Genomic DNA, 11,440 nt, shown 5'->3' with positions numbered 1-11,440 from the left:
TGAGTGTAATTATTTTATTTTTCCAATAGTTCTACATCATTTTTTTACAGGCAATTTTGCATATACAGTTCTGAGGCATTTATAATGGATGCAACACTTCCTATCAATATTAACTTTTATCAAAAGCAAACAGGAATATAAAAAAACAGACTATGTTAAATGTCTAATCAGTACCATTACACTTTTAATTAGAAATGTCATAAAGATGCAAAAACAAAAATTAGGATATACTACCCAATTCAGTTTCAAAACAATCAGGGATCTACATGTGAGAATGAAAAAATTAATATCCAAGCCACTAATTACTAAACAGAAAAAAGTGCATAACACTTCCTGAATGACATTTTGCTTGGTAGAAGATAAAATTTGTGATTAAAGTTTTTAAAATTTAAAAATTGTTTAATACTATCCACTTGATAGTATTAATGACAGATATTAATTTACTTTATTGCCATAAAAATTATTAGTCATTAACTTTCCCAGAACAGTTGTTTGTTAATAATAATATAGGTATCTCTATATTTATTTATTTTATATCATTTAAAAAGCACAAAACAGAGCTATGTCTCATAGTCTACAGTATGAGGTGCTTTAATAAGGCAAGCCCACAAAATCATTGGAATTATTAGGTATATATCAATTAAAAATCTGGGTATTATAGCTGTAGTTTAGAACCAATTCTCAATAATTTGGTGCAGTTTCACTTTTTCTTGTTTATTTCTAATTCAGTATGTTAGTAACCAATTTGGTTTCCAGAGCATAGCATACTGAATACAACACCTTTGATTTACAGCTCCATGCTCTGTGGAACGCTAAGAGAAATCATTATATAATTCTAATAAGAGTGATTAGTTATGTGTTTATTTACATACTGAAAGTGAACCACCTATCTGTCTGTGCTTCCAAGACCAAATTGACTAGAGGTCAAACCAAACTAAACAAACAAACAACAGACAAAAACAAAAGAGCCCCCTCAAAAAAACTCATAACTTTTTGTGACTGAGCATTCTGACTGCAGGTGAAATTTCTGGGGGAAGAGGAAGCTCTATAGTGTACACACACAGCTTTGAAAAGTTTGTGTCAGGATAAACAAAACTTGACCAAAACTTTCTGCAACCTTGCAAAGCCTTCTTTCTCCTTTTTCCAGATCAATTTATTTCACACACATTAGAAATGAGTTCTTTTCCAACACTGATTTAATATGAACCTTTGAATTTCATTATTCCTTTTTATATTACATGCCCCTCTGTGTCCTTACAGTATCCTTGATTCTTTTCAAAACATTTACCTCACTAGAACTCTGGCACTGAAGTCATACTTGTTCCACGGGGTACCAGCCTTTCATAGAGAGTCAGTCCTTCTTTTCTGCATTTTTTGCTAAGATTTCCCACAAAATAGTGTAGCTATCAATACAAGACAAAAATATTGTTATTTAGGACTTCTGTTTCTGATGCAGCAATATATGTGTAATATGAAGCAATATATTGCTTCTATGAGCAATATACTGTTTCTCTATCTCCTGGTACTAAGCAACAAAATTTCTAACACAAAATTTTAACCCAGGTCCGCTAATAATTAAATTGTGCTTAAATACCTGTTTAAATGTACAGTGTTTCCTTGAATGCGTAATTCAATAGATGTATCAAAAGAAAGTAATGATTCAGGTTAAAACAGGTTCAGTCATTCTTAGATTTTTGAGACCACGGTAAATTCAATGATAGAAAACCTAAAGAGTGATATCCTCACTGACATTTTTATTTGGCAGTTTTGTCTAAAAATTCATTACCTCACATATTCACATATGTGACTTCACATATGTTCACACACTCAGCGTCGAAGAGCCACCTGCTCTAAGATACGTTTCTAATTCACAAGAACTTCTGCCTTTATTTTACTCTATGCTTCCCAAATCTGAGCCAACACTGAGATTCAACAGACTTTCCATTGTAAGTTAGCCACTTGTGTTAGGAAACGTTTTATTCAGAGTAACACACACACAAAAGAAAAAAAAAAAAAGTTGTTTTCAGCTAAACCTATTGCTGTAGCATACAAACAAGGCAGTTTGTTTATCTTCAGTACCATGTAAGCATAACTGCTACTGATTTTTCCAATTTGCATATCATTCTCATGCTATTTTATGCTTTCATTTTGGAATGCAGTACTTCAGGCAACCAGTACTGTCTGCAGCGCTAAAGTTTCTGTGATGCCAAAGGCACATTCCAGAGCTGTTCTTATTGTCTTCATTTGACCCTACATTGATCAGAAAATAAAGATTTTTTTGGAATGATGGAGAAACCACAAACCAGAATGAAAGCACTTTTAAAGAATAGGATTTTCTTGTATTGTCCTATTTAATTTCCACAGATAGAGAAGAAAAAATCCAATTTCAGCAGACTTAATTTTGGCATCTGCATCACTGCAGTCCTTGAGAAAGATCTATGAAGACTAATCAAGTAGGAACAAAATTACTGATCAAATCCATATGCTCATCCTCAAGTGCAAAACATTTTAATCCTAAACCTACTGCCTCCCCATTAGCATTTCCAAAATCTTGTTGAAAATCTCAGAAGAAACACGATTAAAAAGTTACAGGGAAAAATGTTTATAGTAGAGCTTATGTTTAAACTTATGGCATGATTATCTTTTAAATGTGCATTTTCCTCTGGTCTTTATCATGCCAGGCTACCTACACATTTTGACAGGTGGAAGGATGTATATTTCAAAGAAAAGAAAAAAAAAAAAATAGACAAACTATTCAGAAGTAACCATAAAGAAGAGAAATAACAAGTCAAGATGCCAAGTCATGTAAACTCACAAAAACTGACAGGGAGCAGAGGTCAAAATTCCAAAATCCTGCCAAAGTTTTCTTGACAAGTGCTGAGTGGTTCATGACAAAGGGGTTGTTTCAGGGGTTGTTTGCTTGGTGTTTTTTTAATTATTCTTAAATATTTTTTTTAAGGGGATTGATTTGCTGATTTGGAAAGGGGGTTCATTCTCTTTTCAATTAACTGAGCTTTTCATAAAGACTGCTTGATTTTTAGAGATATTTTCAAGTGTTCCTCTGTAAGGCATCTCTAAGAAAACCTCTAATACACAAGAGTTTTCACAGAGAGAGCAAAGAAAGAAAAATGAAAAATTCCACTGAAGAAAATCTGAGAATCCTTAAACTCTGTGTGTGTGTGTTCATGCTTCTTTTTCCCTTGTTGTACAGAACTAACTGAACAGCCTCAAAGTATAATGGAGATTTTGCTTTATCAAATATCTCCCAGTCAGCTAGACTGAAGGAGCTCCCACATTGTCCTCTAGAATTAAGAAATTTAAGTTAAGAACAGGAAAGGAACATGATAGCCAGAGGAAATTTGGATGTGAGAGTCAAATTTTGCTGCCTCTCTCTAGTGTCTATCATTCCATCATATTCTTCTTTTACATATCTTTTCCTTTTCCCTAATCAATGCAACTTTGTTCCCACCCTTCCTCTTGCTCATATCAACTTTTTACTTTATCTTTCTGACAAAAACACAAACAAGAAAACCTCCACAAAAATAGGTTCATTCCTCCTCCACCCCAATGCATCCACTGCTGAGAAATAAATCAGAAACTGAAGCCTTCATTTCTCTAATTCTTCATGTTGACACTGTATTTGTTAATGTAAAGTGAAACTGCTTAATTTTTTCAAAATGTAAGCTATATAATGCACCAAAGCTTTAAGGATGCAACACAGTCCCTTCATCAGCCAGTTGTGCTGTTATGGCAGCCATATGAGTGCACCTATAACCCTGCAAGTGCCTTCAGCACATACACTATTAAAGCAAACTTCCCACATAGCACCATGGCTGTGCCAGCACGAACAGATTAGACCAAGAAAAAAAATGAAAAGCTTTGTTTTCCTTTGAGAAAATAATTTGTCTGATACCAGAATTATCTATACATGAGTTTACAAACAGGCATGCACAAGCCACAAAGCTGCTGGGTCACACAGGAGTTGAATTAGACACGTCTTCCTGTCCAAATCTCTCTTTTTTAAACGAAATGTACGCAGTTCCATGAATGCCAAAATCACATGCTTTCCATCAATTTCCAGTGGTGAAAGATGTTATTAATACTTCATATACTTCTAGGTCTGCAAAAGAAACTGTATCATAAGTCATGAATATGAGGAAAGTGGAGATAAGAGTGACAGCTCAGCCTTAGCTCTCTCCCAGCTTTGAAAGTTTGCTATCTCAGCTGGATTCATGATATTTGTGCTCTTGGTGCCAGACTATATACAGTATGTCATCAAAACAGTTCATAAAACATGTGATGACAGTACTTTACGCAATCCCCAATGTGCCCTTTTCCCCTCAAGATAGCAGTGAAAAATATTATAAAAGAAAAGTTGCTTAAATGCTGGCTTTTGTATTTCACTGCAGAACTTTCTGTACAACAGGAAGGTATCAGAGAGGAAAGAGCTATGAGAGAAAGTTACACCTGCAGCCTGCAGCAAATACTGCTAAATTTTATAGTGATTTTTGGTGTGCTTCAGAAGGCATGGAGCAGAGGTTACAGGAAATCAACGATTCTCTTGTGAATCAAAATTTATGAGGAAAAGGATCTTACTTGGTAAAACTATTTTGTTCATTATTTTTTCTAGAGTAGAAGCAATGTGCATTGTCACTGTAGTTCATATCAGATTCCCTGTTACAGCAAAACAAACCCCCCTTTTTTAGCTACAGCACACCCTTCTAAAAAGTAAATCTTGCTTGTGATCAGCAGTAGGAAATTTCAGAAAATCTATGGTCTCTAAAACAACTGTCATTTAGGGATGTTTTCACTGGTGGTGATGTGGTTACAAAGTATGTCAGAAGCCATGTGCTTTTTACTTATTTTCTATATGTTTAGGGTCAGTAAAGGCTAAGCCAAAACCTGAAGAAATTTCTCACCCTGGAAACTTCTGCTGTAGTCCAGCATAGTCTGAATACCCAGCTCCAACACATTCACCAGTAAAGCTCCAGTAGAGTTGGCTGAGAAAAATCAGAAAATGATTCATCAAAACAAAATACTCTGTACAACCAAAAATATTTCACTGCCACAACTTGTGCTGGTGTTCCTCTGCTTTGGCCTCCATGTGCTACAGTCCTGTTGCTCTTCCTGGCTCAACATACTCTGTGGCTGCAAACACAAACGCAGCATCACCTTGCCAGAGTGCACACACCCAAACAAAGGAAACAAGAGCTCCCTAACCTGCTGCCCAGTCACTGCCTTTAACACAATGACATTTTCAGAAAAAGGTGAACAAATGTGTTGACATGGGAAGACAGAACCTTTCTTGCTTTCATAAAGATAAATAACAACATTTTCAAAGTAATAAATTTCAGCTTTTCAGTACACAGATGCACTAAATCTGTAGTTCATTTGGAGAATTACAACTTCTGCTAAAACTCCCAATTTACTAATTCATACCTATTATTAAAAAAATTATAATTATTAAGATTTATTCACTGGACATTTGCTTTCTAATTTCCATCAATTTACAGTCATCCTATGCTTTAACTGTTCTGTATCCCACTGAGCTAACCACAGAAAATGCAAAAATGCAACTCTACCTACTCATTCCTTGCTGTCACTGGAACATACAAAGACAAGGGGAACTTTACAATAATAAATTCTTATAAATCACTGGTCTGGACAATTAAAGGGGTCCCCAAATCTTGGAAACCTCACAGACAATATTTGTCAGCACTTCCCTCACCTTTCTATGGAGAAACCTCTAGTTTGGCAGTGCCTGCTGGTCATTGTTACAGTATCACACAAGCAAGGGGATAAACTCTGAGGAAAAGGGTTATGTTTAGAAAAGCTGAACAACATTTAAAATATTCAAGTAGGTTTTTTTTTTCCCAAAACTGCAAATTATGTGACATTATTTACCTTTCTTCAAGTAAATGGTTCATGACACATTGTCATTAAGGGATTACCAGGAAGTGGCACATAGACCAGAACTATTAAAGGATTTACTTACTCAAAACTGGAGGCTAAACATCATTCAATGTATTCTCACAGCTCCGCCGAGGCTTCAAGCTAGCTTTGATCCTGAGTACACTGCGAGGTTCCAACATTTCACTATGCCCACTGAGACAGGGAGTCTAAACAATCTTAGATTGATGGTGCAAGGCCTGCGCAAAAACAAGGGGAGGTGTATGGGACTGTTCGAAAAAGACATACCAAGTACTGATAACGTTGCTAGGCGATTAACTCCTAGCCCAAAGAGAAGTCCCTCCTAGTCTCTGAAAAACAGACAACCCCAAAACATTGGACTGGAAGAAAGCCAGAGAACAACTGAGGCTGCGCAGAGCGATAAGGAGAAAAGTTCATCAGCGAAGAAGAAGAGGAGACCTGATTACCATGAGAAGCGAGGGGAGGCGGGGGTAGACTATGTATATGTATAGGCGTTTTATGAATATGCACTATTTTGTAACATATAAGCCGGACGAGAGCTGCAGACGGCGCGCATGCTTGTGGTGGAGCGATCCCCCATGCGCCCAGCGCTGAATAAACATACCCACTTTATAACCCCGAAAGTTATGGAGTGATTTCTCCGCAAAACACCCACAGTATTAAACTCTGTCTCTCCAGTAGTCATCCCAGCATGGTCATAATACTGTGTCATCACATAATCTTGTGCTCCTATACATGACCTGGCTAGTGCCATTGTCATTCAGCAAGGGCTTTCAATAGCTGCTGCCTGTCTGCCTTCAACCCTTTTCAGCTTTCTCTGAAGCTGACCCTCACACCTGAAGTGATTTGCCAAAGGCTGGACAGTTAACCAGTGACTTAGTTTGCACTAGAACAAAAGAACCCTCATTTTCTTACCACTGAGCTAGCCATCAGGTACCTTCCCTGAAGTTTCTGTTTCAGCAAAAGATATGTTTGAATGTCCAAAATAAAGCTGTCAAGCAGACCGTTTGGTACTTGTCCATTTGACCATCAACTTTCATAATTATTTCATGATTATCTGTTTGTTACATGCTTTTCTGGGATTGCTATGAAGTGAAATAAAGTATACAACAGTTGATAAAATATGACCCTTCATTGCTTTGGATTACCTCCTAAAAGCATTGCAAAGTGTGGCTGCAGGATTATGGCCTCAGTGATGCAGAACTGTTTTCTGCCTTAACTGGTTTCTCACAAGTGTTTCATAACATTAAACTTCTTATCAATTTCCCATTAGTGCCTCTTCAACAGTTAAAGTGGTGAGATTAACTATCCCTCCTGAGCACTTGTAGCAACACATGACTGTGACTTTATGACTATGTGTACCATGAGAGGGACATGATCTGAGCACAGCAGAGCCAGCCATACATTGATATGTCTTAATAGAGCTCTAGACCTTCAATAGGTCACTGAAAGCACAACAGGACAAAGGTTGAGAGCAGTGCAGACAGACAGCAATGCTGTTGTTTGAACTTCACCTTTGGAAAGTCTCTTTCTTTTTCAAAACTAACTGTCTAAGCAAACTCCATCTTCAGGAATTTCTCTGTCCTTTTTCTTAAACCCTGACTGATTTTGTTCTCTCATCCTCATCTCCCCGAACCCAAAACCATTTCAATTAAGATCAACACTACAAGGGAAGTGGATCACAGATGGAATAATATGCACATTAATCTATCCCAAAACATCAGTGCACAGAAAAATATCCTTGACAATTCCTTGGGCTTTTTTGTGTCTGCTCCTCATCCCCTAATCTATTTCTAAAATATAGGGGTTTAAAATTCTCTGCTGCTTGCAGGTTGCACTGTGTGCTGCAGAAATATCCTACCTTTCTCCAGGGATGTTTCCAGAGCCCTCACACATCTCCTCAAGCTTTCATTTCCATTGGTGGGAAACTAAGGAGTGCAGCTGAGAAGCTTAAGTTTCATCTAGCTACTCAGCCTCAAGAAGTGGGGGATCCTGGTCACACCACGGAGTCCATCTTCCACATTTTCATTCAAATCCTAAAGAATACAGTGGTGGATGTGAGACTTGTGGTTAAAACAAAAAAAAAAAAAAAAAAAAAAAAAAAGGGGGTGGGGGAGGGGGGAACATGACAACTCAGTACTCAAAAGCAAGTGAAAAGGCAAAAGGGTAATGGAGAGGAAGACATAGGCAAGTGCAAATTAAGAGAGAATAATCAAAGGAGCAGAGAAAGGACATTAATACAAAACAGAAAATTGTTGATAAAGCCTAAAAGGTAAGAGAAAGTGTGAATTTTGTGGAGAACAGTTAACATAGCTGGCCTGCTGAACAGCATGTGACCAGCAGCAAAATTTTAGATGCTATGTTAATTCAGTCATACATTAAATGGCACAGCAGGCAAAACTTCTTTATTTCCATATGTTTTCCTAAAACAATTTAGGTTTCAGGTTTTTTTCAGAATACTGTTAATACCAAATCTATTTGTGTCCTCAAACAAAAGCATAAACCTAAGGCAGGAATGAACACCACATTTTTAAGAGATGTCTTTTGCAGAAAAGAAGTATGCCAGTATTCATATGCATAACACATCAAGTATCCTCTTTTGGCACTACTTCGGAAACAAACATGTATCACATTACATATTTTAATAAACAAAATATTCAGGGTAAGACAGAAACCTACTCAGACATGTTTTAAAGCTCTCTCAGATTAATTTTAGTGGCACATCTGAATCTGAACTGAGGCATTGCTGAGTACCCCAGGGACAGAAAAGTTTGTTGTTCATGGCCAATGTGTGAGAGCACTGGGGTAGGGGAGGGTGGTCTTTTTGAACAGGTCTTATGTTGAATATATTATGGTTACATGTCAGGTTTGATGTCATCCCTTCAGTTTTAAAATTAATTAGCACTAAAGAAGTTTAATAGGATGATTTGAGGGTCATGTCACATTTGTAAAATCTACTGGGTCAAGGGATATCAAAGTTGGGCATGAATAGTCCTATCAGCAGCTGTATTCCCCTCTATGTTGCCATGTACTCTCCTGTCTCCCACTGCATGGTCCTGCTATCAATCTCACAAAGAGCAGCCAGTTCTCTGGTGTTTGGCAGTGCTATTTGGCACAGTTTCCTACCAGGAATGTGGAAGGGATAGAAATGGGGAATGTTCCTTTTCCTCTTTCCTCCCTGTGAGCAGTAACACCCCACACTAGGCAAAATCCCAGGTGAGGGAGAGGTAACATTTATGTAATGTCAGCAGGTGTCTGTGAATCTCAGGACAAGAGTGGCTGAAGGAAGGGGCTGTTCTGTATGCCTAATACACATGGAGCAAAAACCCTGTGGATGTGAAATTCCAAGTTTCACACAAACCCCAGATGTAACCTTAGCCACACTGTTTAGCAGAGACATAAACCCACATGACCTCAGGCATCCCAGATGTATCTGCTTGACCCATAATCACATCCACTCTTTGCAAACCCTCTCTTTGGCTTCTCTGTCCTTGACACCAGCCCCACTGCTGCCCAGCACAACTCCTTCCTCAGCTCTGCAAAGGAGGGAAGGATTAGGGTTAGTGTTAAGGTTAGGGTCAAGGTTAAATCTGAAAGTTTCCTTCCTAGGCAGTTTTTCCTGTTACAAGCATACCCTCTAGCATCTCCCACATCAAGGCCAGTTGTCTGACTGGTAGTCTGCTGCTTAGAGAGGGTCTAAAGAGATATATTTCCCCTTAAAGAGCAACTCTGGGGAAAGGGCCTTTGCAAACACTTTCAGACATATTACTCATTTGTTTCCAGTTCTTAGACTTGGAGTCTGTCCTGCATCTCTCATTCCGAGAAGCAAGGGAAACAACATGAGATGTTAGAGAGTGTCTAACAGAGTCGTTAAAGAAGCAGTCCCATGCAAACTATCATCTTCCCTTCCCCACTGGGAGAGTGTGAAAGTGGTCCTCATTAAATTCTGAAATAGCTCTGGATATTCACAATGATGTGTTTGTCTTTTAAAAAAGTTTCGTTCTATCTTATTTCTGCTAGTATCAGTTAATGAGATGTGAATGCTGGACCTGGGCTGAACCCACCATAATCATTTCAAGAAGGGCATTAAGCAGTCATCACCTTATAATGACACTTGGCCATTCTCACTGTGAACCTGCACACAGGATTTCAAATCATTATATTTGAGGGGAAAGGCATTGCATGCCATTATCTCATCCCCAAATGCTGAAATTCTGCACTGCTAACGTCTATCAACACCGCATTTTTTTGTATCAAAACCAGAGATTTACTGGTCATGTTGTAGACAACTGTGGAAAACTATGATATTATATCTGGCCACAATAATAATGCATTTGGCCAGAGAACAGATATTACATTTCAACATATTTTTCCATAATGAAATGTGATTGACATTTTTACAATATTTTCCATGTAAATCATGTTTATTGTGTTTAGAAGCTGCTTAACTGGCAGCACCCCAGTGGAAGCAAAATAGCATTCACCTTCTTGAAACTCACAGTCCCTATTAATAACTGTGCTGAGATAAAACTGCTGTTATTTCTTGAAATCCTGTATAATCCAAATGTACATCAATCCAAACACCGCATTTAGCAGCCACAACAAAGAATCAGCATGAAGTGGAAAAAAGTCAGGTAGCTGGAAGATCACTGGGGTGAGCACCAATTCATAGCCACTAGCAACAGTGATGAGGCTTGCTAGTGTCAGGTGCACTAGTTTAATGGCTAAGTGATCTTATAATTAAACCATTATTTAGTAACACTGTCATGAACTGCATCAAATACAGTACTACATTTAAAAGAAAATATGTCATTCAAAAAGATTGTTAAAGGGAATGGGATAGTTTTCTGCTATGCCAAATACTTTGTCAAACTGACACCTGAAGCAAAGAGATTAAATGCTTTAGACTTTATTATTCTTATTTCTACCTGTTAAGGAATAATATTTTCTCCTGAGTTACTGACCATTAATATTGAAATCAAAGTTTTGCAAAGCACTGTTAGTCACTCAAGGTAAATGTTGTTTTCAGGAAAATATTTGCAACTGGCTTGATGATAAATCACATCCAAGTTATTTCCTGTAACAAAAGGATAATACAATTTAAAGAAAAATTACTAGACAGTGGTTTAAGAGGATATGAATCAAAGACATAACAGTTTAGAAGTATGCAAGTTTTTCTGTATGTTTTGTACTTCTCTGCGTACCTTTGTAAGAAGTACTGGAACATAATGCTTCAACTTGTATGGAATATTTCTTCTCCTTTGTGATTGTTCATATAAGGATAAGGGAAGGGGATAAAGCGGCTTAATTGTTCCCACGTTCCACATTGAGGTACATCAGGTTTTTAATCATGTGCCATCTTGCCAGGTATATCAGTTACTGCCACTCCAGCCTTGGATGCTGTAGGGTTAACAGCATTTTGTACACATTTTTTAAAGCTGAAAACTCATTTTAACAGTTCTTTTCTGAGAGGAGAAAAAAAAAAAAAAAAAAAAAAAAAAAAAAAAAA

General features: G+C 37.4%; 1 long non-coding RNA gene across 1 annotated transcript; it reads right to left on the bottom strand.

Moving 5' to 3' along the window:
* Positions 1–3,976: 3,976 nt before the first annotated feature.
* LOC113487468 lies at positions 3,977–7,915 on the bottom strand. The gene is made up of 3 exons (XR_003399803.1): positions 7,793–7,915; positions 4,920–5,000; positions 3,977–4,120 (listed from the first exon to the last, which is right to left on the bottom strand). It is a non-coding gene; the product is annotated as an uncharacterized LOC113487468 (long non-coding RNA).
* Positions 7,916–11,440: the final 3,525 nt, after the last annotated feature.

Source organism: Athene cunicularia, assembly GCF_003259725.1.
Source record: "Athene cunicularia isolate RWA chromosome 1 unlocalized genomic scaffold, athCun1 chr1_part1, whole genome shotgun sequence".
Lineage (NCBI taxonomy): Eukaryota > Metazoa > Chordata > Aves > Strigiformes > Strigidae > Athene > Athene cunicularia.
The sequence above is the reverse complement of the archived record's forward strand: the minus strand, read 5'-3'. Positions and strand labels throughout refer to the sequence as shown.